Here is an 11,481-nt window from a genome sequence, read left to right as displayed (position 1 = left end):
TGAATTCTTTTATCGAGTTGCTTCATTACCCTTCTTTTGTCTTTAGTCCTGTGTCAGCTCTTGAACTTGTATAGAGTTAATTACAAAGAATTAATTATGCTACTGGAGATCACTCTCTTTTCCATTGTACTGTATCAAGCTGTCTCAGGACATATTCTATTATATTGTTATAGCTGTTTCAGGTCAAAAGGAGGACATTCTATATTTCTGCAAGTTAGCTATCAAATTATTAATATGTATGTAACACATCATAAAAACAAACAAGAAAACCCTCAAAATTAAAACTAAGTGGAGAACCATTTGATTTCGGGGGGGGGGGGGCAGAAGGAAATAGGTATGGCGGCAATTTTTTCCCCATCACTGTGACAGCAAATTTTTACAGCATCCATGTACAAGTCTTAGAGCTTTTTCCCACACATCCATGCACCAGCTATGTTAGCATAGCTGTACCATAGGTGTTTCCCACAGCCATGTACCAGCTATGTGAACAATGCTAGTCAGATATGAACAAATGGGTTGCTACAGGGTATTATTCCACCATAGCTGTTACATGTATGTGCACAACTGTGTGCTAGTTATGCAGTACACAGCTATGGTACTGGGATGTGCAAAACAGTCATGGCACAGAGGAGGTATCACAATCATGTCACCCAAAGTCGGTCTTTAATGTTTTTTATTAAATTGAAACAATAAGGTATGAACGTGCAGTAACGAAGATTTCCAAAACAAATTTAAATTCTTCATAAACAATTAGGATACAACAAATCAAGTGATTCGCTCGTTAGGTCCGTTATGAGAATAGGAGACTTATCTCCAAAATCAGACACCAACTCAAGAGATTCCTCTAGTCTTCAAAACAACATATATAGTCCCAACATCAAAGCGTCTAAACTAAAAGACGCATTAATAAAACATTGGGAATTGCTAGAATATAATGTAACTTTGAACCAACTCTACCCGACCAAACCAATCATAGCTCAGAAAAGAACGAAACAAAAATCTTGAAGACATACTTGTCACAACTAAACTGAAGTCCTCTGCCTTTAAAAGCAAGGCTAAAAATAGCCTTGCTGATCATAATTTGATTGAAATACTAGCATCTCTGCTTGATGAACAATATTAAATTTTAAGCCAAACAAATGCGAGAACGCTGTCTTGTTAGACATAACTGCGACTGATGAAGGACCCCAACAGCCGGTACGAAACGTCTTAAAAGAAGGGTCAACTAGGTATCGACCAGGGGATTTATCGCCAATGTCTTCCCTGCTAACCTACCCTAATACCAAGGTCAATAACCTCAAGACAAACCGGTCACTTGGTTACTGACCTTTAAACCAATTTATCAAAATAATCAAGTTTGAACCAGCTTTGGAAAATGCTTCCTTTTATTAACAAAAAACTTCACTTAACAACCCTGTGTTTACATGGTAAACGCTATGGCATACACATACAGAGTCCCCTTCCCTTTATTACCGCCCAAATTTAGCTGATTGCAGAACATCACAATTTTTTTAAAATATCTGTCTGTTTGAACAATTTTTTTTCTCAAGCTGTTATGGGATCAAATTTTTTTTTCCTCCTGCACCTGCCAACAATTTTTTTTCTTCTCAAAATCACCCTGCGCCCAATCAAATGGTTCACCCCTAACTTCGATTATTGCATAAAGGCTATAAAGGTCACCAAATCAACCTGTCCATTGATATAAACACACTAATATACCAGTCCTTAATACATGCGATATTGTCGAATTGAAATCGGTGACATCATACTAGAAATCATGGTGAATGGTGAATTATATCAATACTTGGCCAGGTGAACGTGAATTTCAATCCAAAGGTACTGGTGAATACTACTACTACTACTACTACTACTACTACTACTACTACTACTACTAATAATAATAATAATAACTTTATTCGTCATGTCGATCATGATATTTTCGTTGCATTGACAGAAAACAGACAAACTACATATCCACACAGCTTACATTAACTTAAATACATAATCCATGAAAAGTATAAAGTTAGGATTACAATACACATACATACATACATACATACATACATACATACATACATACATACATACATACATACATACATACATACATACATACAGTAGCGGTTACATGTTATTGATGAGATGAATAGATCTTGGAACAAAGCGACCACTTGGTAGATATTCATATTCTGTATGTAGTGGATGTGTTGAATCTTTGATAATTTTTGTAGCAGTCTTAAACGATTTGAGTTTATACAATGTAGAGTTATCAGATAGTTCGTAGAATTTATAATTAACTAATTTTCTGCATATGTTCCTAGGACGGTTTAGATCGTGTTTAAGATAGGTAGGCAGCATATCATAGAATGCAATGTTCGCATAGCTGAGGACTGTATAAATGGTTGAATTGTAGAACAAAGAAATGACATTCGAGCTAACATTTAATTTCCTCATGGACCTTGCGAAATACAACCTTTTATTTGCTTTTTTTTGAGCTGATTGTCCACATGTTGCGCAAAGGACAATTTATCATCAACCATACAACCAAGATATATATATACTGATGTTCTTTCGACTTGCATATTGTTAATTTCAACATGTTGTTTTTCTGCTTTATTCCGTCGGAAGTCAAGAATTAATTCTTTTGTTTTTGGCACATTAAGATCAAGGTAGTTATCTTTACACCAGGTGTTGACAAACTCAATACACTCCACATACTCACTGTCATCATCATTTGATATAAATCCGACAACAGCTGCTGTATCATCTGCATATTTCTCAATCATCGCGCCATTAGTGTCCCATGCCAAATCATTTGTGTAAAGTACAAAAAGAACTGGTGACAGCCCATAGCCCTGTGGTGCACCTGTATTAACTGTTATTATGTCGGATACACCATACTTCGTGCGGACATATTGTGATCTTTCGGTGAGGTAATCTAAGTATGCCGGTACATTGAGTGCATTCAGTTTATTAAGCATTAGATGTGGCTGAATAGTGGTGAATGCTGAGGAATAATCGATAAATATAACTCTAGCTGTATTCGATGACTTGGCGTCTAGATGCTTAGTAAGACGATGTATCAAAGTACAAATTGCGTCATTATTTGAACGCCCAAGTATGTATGCGAATTGTAAAGGATCAAAATTATCCTTTACATGTGGCATCAATAATGCTAAATCAACTCGTTTAAGACATGCAGACATTTAGACAGAATAAATGTGAGGGTTACAGGTCTAAGGTCATTGATAACCTGTGGTAGATCTTTCTTTGGAACAGGTACTATCTCACCAATCTTCCAAGATGATGGATATGTGCATGTTGACAACGATAACTCAAATATATAATGGATTATATAAAATAAAATATCCTTACACTGTTTTAAGAAATGGTGAATACGAGCACATTAGTTTACTTTCTGGTTAATGGTGATCTGAGAGGGGTATAACCTCCCCTCCCCAAGTATGATAATATTATGACAGATATCAATCTGATGTAGTGAATACAGCTCGATTTCTCTGTTTACCTAAATTTCCCTCGTCTACCGTTGTTTGTTTTCGATTTTGTCGTTCTGGGAGTTATTGCCGCAATTCAGCCATATTCACACGAGATTTTAATCAGTTTGTCAAATACAAGTCTAAGTTACACAGCACTAACTAATCAACTTTCTGGATTCGGTGAGAATACGAATGCCATCAAAATAAGGAAACACTTTAACTTTTTTGAAATGGCAATTTTTCAAATGAGTTTACGTAGTTCTCGACTGGGTCCTCGCGTATACTTCCTATCAAGGTGCAGCTTCCAATAGCGCCCCTAGTGGCCAAACTAAAATGTTTCGATTTTCTGTTAACCGTAGTAAAATGTTTATTGTATTGTAGTACAATCCAACTTTGAAATACTCATAAACCCTACAATGTTCATGAATACAACCCTTTAGGAATTATTTGTTTGGTAATTAAATTACTTGAATATTAAAGAGCGGACAAGGGGAAGGTTGGCTATGAACAATTTAAATTCAATTATCAAACTATAGAGCACCTTAGTGGAAATGCTCTAAACATAGGTCAAGATTGCAACTGAGGCAGAATTATTTAAGCCAGCATGTTAATACCACATCGGCAATTTTGACGTGCCAATTTTGCCACCAGTATTGATCATACAAAATGAAAACTCCATAAATGAACCACAAATTACTTTCCCTTTCAAAATGTGGTAATTTTAGAATGAGTATTATCATTTTTATTGACGACTGACTCTGTCAAAAATCGTCCCCAACAGTGACAGCATACACTTTCAGGCAAGGCAAGATTTGATCGAAAGCATATACTGGAATGAACCATTATGTAGAAGGGGTGCAGGATTTGGATTTGAAGTTTACAACCCTGTTTCAAACAAACACTTATCATTGGGTGCACAATGCATAGAATTATGACTATATATTACATTGCTTGCTTGACGTCAATGGTGTCTTTTGAAAAGAGGTCTCGTGGACGGATTTCCAATATGGCGTCGGTCACAATGCTCATCAACATATTAATTTTTTTTTTAAATTACAAAAAAAAAAATCATCAAAAATAGAAAAGAAGATGTGCTGACTTGAAATTAACAAATCTGAGTAAGCTACTCTCTGCGCATCAACACACCAGATATCAAAGCAATCTGACAAGTAATATTGAGATGATGAAAATATCATTTTTGAAAAAGAAAATCATAAAAAATTGAAAATGCCACAGACCAACTTGGCATGAATAAATCTGAATAGCCTCCCCCCCCCCAGGGAACATGCACACCAAATATCGAAGTATTCTGACTGTCACTTTTGGAGATCATGAAAATAAAAAAAGTTGACAGACACCTATGATCATACCTCTATACCTATACCCACCTATACCTAAAGCTACGCTTTCAGCTTTCGCTGACAGCAGAGCTAACAATATAGATCAATGAGGATATTAATTTGTCAACTCAAAGTTGTGTTTCTCACCCATTATGTCCTGCAGTATTTCTTTCCCATCATATCTTGTCTTACAGCTTGGTGGACTGTTTTGAAAACACCATTACATGGTAGGTAGGTATCCATCAATGAAGAAATATTTCAAATCAAAGTAGTATTTCTCTCCCATCATACCTTGCTTTAAAACTAGGTGGACTGTTTTGAAAACACACACACACACACACACACACAGGCAGACTGCACCATGCCTATAGCACCACTGAACCTTATCAGTTCAGTTGTGCTAAAAATTATCCCCACCTTATTGGCTTAGCAGGTGCAGGTTTTATTTAAAATTGTTCATACACACAGAGAACACTATTAAAATGTTGCCATTAGAGTTCAATTGTGCCAAACACGTGCTTCTTCAGTGTGTCCTTAGACAGACTTTCTCTGGTAAATTGGACATGGCATTACAAAGATTCTCCCCCAACACAAACATGCAACTCCCCCCCCCCCAACACACACATACGCATACATCAGGTGCTCTGAGAATAGCAAGGTATTTTGACACAATTTATTTAGCATAAATAAACGTTCGGTATAACTCTGTGTAGAGACAACACCAGAAACTGAAAGCCAGCAGACATATCACTGGATATCTGACAGGTTGTAAGTTAGTAAACACAGAGAAAAGGACATCACCCAACCAAGACTTCCCATATTTTATACATAGTACACAATATAAGGTAAAACTTCTTGTAACATAAAATGAATTGCCCCCAGTTTCCAACTGGATACAGTGCTGAATTAAAAAGTCTTAAAGAAAAAACAAACTCTTCCTATCTAAATGCTCACCACCAGGGCATTAACAGCACCCATTTTTCTGAGTTAAAGATGATTTTTTTTGTTATATTTGATAAGTTTTTTTGAAAGCTACAAATTTAACAAATTCAAAGTCAATATCAGCCATTTTCTTTTTACTTATATATGTGGAACAATAACAGAAAGAATCAGAACAAAAGTCAAAACAAAATACATATAAGAATTTGTTGTGTTAATTATCATACATTGAGTGTATTGCTGTACAATCCCCACACTCCTTTGTGGAAACTGTAAAACATGTAATTTTCTGTGATTGTGGAATAATTACTCTAGATTGAAAGAATGCAATAAGTGAAAGCTGTTAAGTTGAGCATCATATATGCTTAAGTGTGATTACGCGTATACGGTATTGTGTCAATAATCACTGAATTCTATTCATTTTGGTCTTTGATGCAATTCACCTATACGCACTCTTTAACTTCGTATCTATGAAATACAGCCAGGTCAAGATAAAACACAATCAGATCTATGAAATACACTCAGGTCAAGATAAAGATACAATCAAATCTAGTAGACTTTGGCAAGTTTGCATATAATGTTCTGATAATGCCATCGTTGTATTCCTGTGTAACTGTGTACAGCTGTGTTATACCACAAAATACATTAATTTTACATTATGCAACTAATCAAATGCATAACCATACATGTCATGAAGTATCATGTCAATTCAAACACATATTAGTGGTACAGAAACAAATTTACATTCAACAATAATAATAAAAACAAAAACGCTGATATACTTATCATATTTAATATCACTGAACATAGTAAAATAATTCAAGGGAATGCTAAAAAACATACCCACTCAACAGATGAATACAATTTAAAATTTCAATTTTGCTAGAATACATTGCACAATATTATCTATGGCAAGTTGTTGCATCACAGTACAATTTTTCTTGATAACTAAAATACAAACACTTGAATATTAAAACTCTGCTAAAACAACTACAATAATATATACTGTTTAACAGGTATGTGAACAAAACAAAACAAAATTATGTATACACTACACATAAAGCTTATCACAAGTTGAAACTATTATGGCAGTATTTGTTAGTACTTTTGATCTGACTAAAATGGATTCTAGAAGCACTGTTAGATTGTTACATTACCTGTATGAATAAAGATAACATTAACTCATCTTTTCCTGTCATCAGTATGAAAATCCCAGTTTGAAGTCAAAATTGAGATGTAGAGTTTGACATGAAACAGTGTATATTGAATATTGTCTTAACAAATGTATTGTCCTTCTTTTGAAAAAAATAAGACATTGACTACATATTTTTAATTGAGCTAATAAATTTTAATAAATAAAATCATCATTACTTGACTCACTCCCTGGTCTCAACAGACATATGTCCATTATTTAACTCCCTAGTCTCAACAGACACATGTCCAGGGTTTAACTCCTTGGTCTCAACAGACACGTCCATTATTTAACTCCTTGGTCTCAACAGACACATGTCCATTATTTAACTCCCTAGTCTCAACAGACACATGTCCAGGATTTAACTCCCTGGTCTCAACAGACACATGTCCAGTATTTAACTCCTTGGTCTCAACAGACACATGTCCAGAGTTTAACTCCTTGGTCTCAACAGACACATGTCCATTATTTAACTCCCTAGTCTCAACAGACACATGTCCAGGGTTTAACTCCTTGGTCTCAACAGACACATGTCCAGGGTTTAACTCCCTGGTCTCAACAGACACATGTCCATTATTTAACTCCCTGGTCTCAACAGACACATGTCCAGGATTTAACTCCCTAGTCTCAACAGACACATGTCCAGGATTTAACTCCCTAGTCTCAACAGACACATGTCCAGGATTTAACTCCCTGGTCTCAACAGACACATGTCCAGGGTTTAACTCCCTAATCTCAACAGACACATGTCCATTATTTAACTCCTTGGTCTCAACAGACACATGTCCAGAGTTTAACTCCTTGGTCTCAACAGACACATGTCCATTATTTAACTCCCTAGTCTCAACAGACACATGTCCAGGGTTTAACTCCTTGGTCTCAACAGACACATGTACAGGGTTTAACTCCCTGGTCTCAACAGACACATGTCCATTATCTAACTCCCTGGTCTCAACAGACACATGTCCAGGGTTTAACTCCTTGGTCTCAACAGACACATGTCCAGGGTTTAACTCCCTGGTCTCAACAGACACATGTCCATTATTTAACTCCCTGGTCTCAACAGACACATGTCCAGGATTTAACTCCCTAGTCTCAACAGACACATGTCCACGATTTAACTCCCTAGTCTCAACAGACACATGTCCATTATTTAACTCCCTGGTCTCAACAGACACATGTCCAGGATTTAACTCCCTAGTCTCAACAGACACATATCCAGGATTTAACTCCCTGGTCTCAACAGACACATGTCCAGGATTTAACTCCCTGGTCTCAACAGACACATGTCCAGGATTTAACTCCTTGATCTCAACAGACACATGTCCAGGATTTAACTCCCTGGTCTCAACAGACACATGTCCAGTATTTAACTCCCTGGTCTCAACAGACACATGTCCAGGTTTAACTCCCTGGTCTCTCAACAGGCACATGTCCAGGGTTTAACTCCCTGGTCTCAACAGACACATGTCCAGGATTTAACTCCTTGGTCTCAACAGACACATGTCCGGGTTTAACTCCTTGGTCTCAACAGACACATGTCCAGGGTTTAACTCCTTGGTCTCAACAGACACATATCCAGGGTTTAACTCCCTGGTCTCAACAGACACATGTCCGGGTTTAACTCCTTGGTCTGCACAAATAGTTATATACTGAGTAGATATAATGACCCATTAATATGTAAACAAACTGTGTTGTAGGGTAATATTTTGGTGTTTCTTGGAACTTACAACAATTTTACTGTACAGTGACACCCAATATCATATGATATGCAATATTGAAGGTGTTTTGTCTCACAATCTACCGTATAAATATAGTCAACATACAAGTCATTGCATTGACATAATAGTTGAATTAGTCTCTTAATACTGTCAGTAGTTTGCATACACATCCAAAGTGTTGTAAACTGAGTACAATTTTGTAAACACGTGATCAAATGTATTATGACAGCTAGAGTTTTGTTAACACTGCATTGTGAATATTTCATCAGGAACAAATCAAGCTACATTTAGAGCAAGTGGCACTTAAAAAAATTCAAAACATGCAATTAGAATATATCAGAATATATTCCCTGTCAATGTCATCATACTAAAATGTTTTCGTGATATCTGATAGTTCTCTTTCAGCATCATGGATGCACACTAAGTCAGGTACTTAACATTACTAATGTTCAGTCATGTCCCCTACAATAAAACACTTTTGTCCACATGGCCATACTTCGTACATATATTGGTGACACTCTTTACATAAACGTACATGTATATGTGATATCTGTTTTCAAGGCCAAAGGACTAGATCCTGTATGTTTCAAAATCACATGATATGTGGACTACATGATAGTTATGCCAGGTTTGGTTGAAATCAGCTCATGCATGTCAGACATGTACATAATACACTGTGAATAGTTTGGGCTATTTGACCTACAATGTATAGGTCAAGGTCAAAGTCACTCAAGGAAGCTTCTCATGATTAAAATGAATATAGAAACTCCCCAAAATGAGGTTGTTATTTATTAATCTTCTATAGTAAACAGTCTATCTATAGTCTTCTGGAGTAATGGGCAAAAATTTATTTTTACAACAAATATGGTTGCCCTTTGGCCATTATCTAGAAGGCCAAGCATCAAAGTGATGTATAGTATCTGACATTTGTGTCAGGTTTGGTTGAAATCAGCTTGTGTCTTTCAGAGATACAGGTAAACACTGACAGACAGATAGACAGGCATGACCCAACATAGCAGCCTGCTAGGGAGTAATTACTACAACTAAGATTGGGTTTATTACATGGGTCATGTTGATGGACACACTCATTGCAGACCTTACTCAGTGGTCACACTTTCATTGAATCAACTGGTAAGTGGCAAACTTTATAATATACAATAATATAATACTGTTTTTGAGTAAATAGAAAATATGAGTTTAAATTCTTTGCCAGTCAAACAATGTGAGCAAACAGAATGACTATATTGTTACATGAATTGTAATCACAACTTCAATATTGCATTACTAGTCTATAGTCTTAGAGCTGTTGCAAATTATTAAACCCTGTTCAATACCTTATTAGCATCAAGGACTAGTATTTTATTTGATGATTGATTTGAAAGTTTGCAAATTATCCACACCCCTTCATCAAAGGCACAAATAGGTAGTATTTCTACAGGGAATGTTATTCTAGTTCACTGTTGTAATACCATGAATAGCACCAAGAAAGATATCATTATCATATCAGCCACAACTGATTGGTTTGTATTTGGAATCCCACATTACTACAGCCAATAGAGCAAATTCATAATCAAACATACTTTACAAGAATTGCAATATCTTTGAGTCATATGCATGTATGTATGGGGACTCCTGGCCATGGCAAGGACCTCCTTGAATGAATGAGGAAAAAGTTTACCTCAGTTTTTCTCAGCAACTGCATGTTGTGTACGTGATTATGAAATCATAACAGGACTCTCCAGAAACCCAAGTTTACAAAAATGCCTGATTTCCTGCAGTGACATTCTTCTTCAAGTGATTTCTGAATCAGTTTTGTTTTGAAAAAGATATCAAGATATTAAAAGAGAGAGTGTAAGAATTCCTCAATATTATAAATATGAGATAATTAAGGCAAAACTTGTCTCCATAACTCTACAAGTAATCTTGACTAACAACTACACTACATCTACAACTTTTTTTTCTGAAATGATTTTTTACTGTGTGTCGGCAAGATAAAAATTAATCTTAAAAATGATATTATAAACATATTTTTACCCTCTCCAAAATATTCAAAATGCTGTCCAAAATAAATAGCTCTCTTTCATCAATTTAAATTTAACAGCCACATTTACATATTAAAATAATACGAATAAATTAGTCATTTTTGCTACATTTAGTCGGTGAAAGCTGACCTTATGACACAACTGTGACATCTGACCTTATGAAAACATTAAATTATGAAATATATATTTCATTTTCATGTTACAAACACAACTATGATACCACAAGCTTTCTACACATTACTCCTGTAAAAAGCTAGAGAAAATATACTCATATCATTTGATATGAGAATCTTAACATTTTGTACTCAAATATCCCAAATTTTATATAAATGTAAGAAAGATATACATGTCCAACATTTCAAGTATATTCATATAATTATCCATACAACATAAACAGATTTCCCCTAAAATATTGATAGAACTATTCTACATTTTGTTTTTTTCATTCAGCCACCCTACCCACAATTAAAACAACAAACAATACAATAAATCATCTGATTCATTGTAATGTTGTTCAATTAATTTAATATATTATTTGACTAATTATATTATTAATCACTTTATGGAACATATAAAATTCCTGATGCCTTTGGATATTTTTCAGATCTAAGTTTGAGTTGATCTACACGTCAAGTGCACTAACTAAATGCTTCCTTCAGTAACTTCTAGTCAGCCTGAAATTGTCAAGGTTAAACCTTCTTGGCTTATACAAGTCATGTGATTTGTATATTTTGAATAATTACATGTGCC

The sequence above is a fragment of the Glandiceps talaboti genome, chromosome 18, assembly GCF_964340395.1.
Source record: "Glandiceps talaboti chromosome 18, keGlaTala1.1, whole genome shotgun sequence".
Classification (NCBI taxonomy): domain Eukaryota; kingdom Metazoa; phylum Hemichordata; class Enteropneusta; family Spengelidae; genus Glandiceps; species Glandiceps talaboti.
This window is presented reverse-complemented; position numbering follows the sequence as displayed.